Raw genomic sequence first — 3,460 nt, forward strand, 5'->3', positions numbered from 1 at the left:
ATTTGAGGTACTAAAATTTAAAAACATATGTGAAAAGTTAAAAAGAACATTAAAAGCAAAGCCTGAATGTCAACACTAATGACTCTTGTTTTTAAATCATTTTAAAGAGTGAAAAAGAAAATGCTGAATCTGTTTCATAAATCATCATGTAGAGGTATTAAAGGAAAAAAATCTGTTCAGTGTGATATTACTGTGGTATGCCCACTAAGACACCACATCTGGATTACTATTTAACTATAAATGCAATAATAATTTGTAGAATGTTTGCTTACCTCAGATACTTTCAAAATAAAGGTTCAGACAAAGTTCACATAATGCAATAAGAATTACATATAATTTCTTTTCTACTTTACATTTACATAAGACTATTTATGATGTAGAATAAAGATGTGACAGAGGAAAGAAAGCTAAATTCCATTAGCATTTTCCACAGTGCTAGGAGAGGGATGATACCAGCATTGCTAAGCCCACCCACACCATATTCAACAATTCCTACACAGTTCTAGCTCTATTACTGTACTCTGTAATTCGCAATGTCAAAGCAAACAAACAGAATGGTTTCCTCCTAAAAGTGTTAAGCCTATACTATTAATTATATAAATTAGCATGTAGTTAATATAAAAGTAACATGTGTCATAAATCTGCTCTCACTAGAATTCTACATCCTAAATTTACAATTCATTCATCAGTAAATACTTCCATGTCACTGGTTTTTGTATAGGAGGTTGTAACAGTCACAGCAGTCACAAATTCCTGCCTTCTTACAATGCACATGCCAATGAGAAAAGTTAGGTACCAAAGATGATGAGTAAGTGAAATACTCCCAATAAAGCAAGTTCTTGGAAAGACATAAACAAAGAAACAGTCATAAGGTCCCAAGCCTAGTTTGCCTCTGTTCCTGTGATGACCACCATGACCAAAAGGAACTTGAGGAAAAAAGACTTTCTTTGGCTCAGGTTATAGTCCATCATAGAGGGAAGCCAAGGCAGGAACTGAAGTAGAGACCAGGTAAGAATACAGCTTACTGGCTTGTTTCACATGGCTTGCACATACATCTTTCTTATGAACTGAGTCATCCAACATCAACCATTCATCAAGAAAATGTCCCCATAGTCATTCCACGGGCCAATCTGTTGGAAGCAATTTCTCCACTGAGATTCTCTTTACAGTTGTGTCTAGGTTTATATCAAGTTGACAAAACTATGTCAGTGTCACTGCAAGAATCCAGGGAGAAGACACTGGCAGTATGGGTGACAAGGTTGGGGTGGTTAGTGAGGCTTGGAAAGCTGTGTTTGGAAGGTAGAACCATGTGATTTGTTGAAGGCTTTCTATGGGTAAGAGCATAAACAAAGACAATGATAATTTCTAGGATTCTGTGTGGGTATCCTCCAAAGGAGTCTCACTGGGAAGAAGAGGATTTTTCTGATTCCAAGGTTTGACTTCCTTTATAAGAGTATAGAAGTGTCAATTCATGACCCTTGCCAAGTGCCATGTTCAGGATAGTATATATTTTCTCCTAACTCAAAAATTAATTTATGTTTATTTTGAGTAGCTCACCTTTAGCCTGGTTTTAGACAGTGAAATTGATTTTCTGATCTACTGATTTAGCGTGTATTATAAGGAGGGTAACTGGCTTGCTACAGTTTCATTAAATGGCTGAATTAGGCCAAAGCCTGATGGACTGAGGTGATTTAAGTAATGAAGAGTCTGATAAAACAGACATTGTTCCAGGTTACCTCCAGGTGGACCAGCTGCCAAACAGCAGAGGAGAGGGTCAAAAGACAGAAAGGCAGCCCTTCTGTGAGTAGACACTGTTCCCTGGGAGTTCTGTATGTTTTCACAGCCCAAAGTTCAATGTTTGATAAAATCACACAAGGTTTAGAACATAGGAACCACTCAGCTCCTGCTTTCAGCACTTGCAGTGAAGATGTCCCATCCATCCCCAGCAGCCAAGCCCTCCAATTCCAAGAACCCGCGAGTCTTCTTTGACGTGGACATCGGCGGGGAGCGAGGTGGACAAATTGTTTTAGAATTGTTTGCAGATATTGTTCCCAAAATTGCAGAAAATTTTCGTGCATTGTGTACAGGACAAAAAGAAACTGGTGTCACAACTGGGAAACCTCTCCATTTTAAAGGATGCCCTTTCCACCGAATTATTAAGAAGTTTATGATTCAGGGTGGAAACTTCTCAAATCAGAATGGGACAGGTGGAGAAAGTATTTATGGTGAAAAATTTGAAGGTGAAAATTTTCATTATAAGCATGATCGAAAGGGTTTGCTGAGCATGGCAAATGCAGGCCCCAATACGAATGGTTCTCAGTTCTTTATCACAACAGTTCCAACTCCTCATTTGGATGGGAAACATGTGGTATTTGGTCAAGTAATAAAAGGACTCGGTGTGGCAAGGATGCTTAAAAATGTAGAAGTGAATGGTGAAAAACCTGCCAAACTCTGTGTCATTGCAGAATGTGGAGAACTGAAGGAAGGTTGATGGCTGGGGAATATTCCCCAAAGATGGCTCTGGCGACAGTCATCCAGACTTCCCCGAGGATGCGGATATAGATGTAAAAGATGTAGATAAAATTTTATTAATATCTGAAGACTTAAAAAAACATTGGAAATACTTTTTTCAAGTCTCAGAACTGGGAGATGGCTATTAAAAAATATACGAAGGTTTTAAGGTACGTGGATAGTTCAAAGGCGGCTATTGAGAAAGCAGATATACCCAGACTGCAACCTATAGCCTTAGGTTGTGTGTTGAATATTGGTGCTTGTAAATTGAAGGTGTCAAATTGGCAGGGGGCAATTGACAGTTGCCTGGAGGCTCTTGAAATGGATCCTTCGAATACTAAAGCACTATACGAGAAGCAGAAGCGCAAGGATGGCAAGATTAAAAGAATACGATCAAGCATTGGCTGATCTTAAGAAGGCACAGGAGATAACCCCAGGAGATAAAGCTATCCAGGCAGAATTGTTTAAAGTCAAGCAAATGATAAAGGCACAGAAAGATAAAGAGAAGGCTGTGCATGCAAAAAATGTTTGCTTAATAAGGATTAAACTCTCTTTAACTATTAAACATTTATTATAAAAAGGACAATGTATATTACTGTCCACACGATCCCTGATCCTTGATCTTTGTCATTGTTTACATAGCAGTGCTGACATAGGTTCCTTCTTAATAAAGTGTTGGGAAATACAGTGAAGCTCACTAAAAAAAAAGAACATAGGAACCAGGAACCTCTTTTCCTTAATCTATAAGGAAGGACACTATCAGTATCCAAAGCACACTCTTTACTGGTTTAAATAATTTCTACTGTATTCTAGATCTACACTTTTACACTGTAGTAATAAGAAAAGTAAATCTGGGTGGCAAGCCTCCTCCTAGTTAGTCACTGAAGAGAGTTGGATCCATGTTATTACCCACCTCAATTAGTGTGTGATTAATAGAAGAGAATGTAAT

At 38.1% G+C, this 3,460-nt stretch overlaps 1 pseudogene; it reads left to right on the forward strand.

Moving 5' to 3' along the window:
* The first annotated feature begins 1,927 nt into the window (after positions 1-1,927).
* LOC114625040 lies at positions 1,928-3,088 on the forward strand (annotated as a pseudogene).
* The last annotated feature ends 372 nt before the right edge of the window (positions 3,089-3,460 follow it).

Source organism: Grammomys surdaster, unplaced genomic scaffold (genome assembly GCF_004785775.1).
Source record: "Grammomys surdaster isolate TR1022 unplaced genomic scaffold, NIH_TR_1.0 212, whole genome shotgun sequence".
NCBI lineage: Eukaryota > Metazoa > Chordata > Mammalia > Rodentia > Muridae > Grammomys > Grammomys surdaster.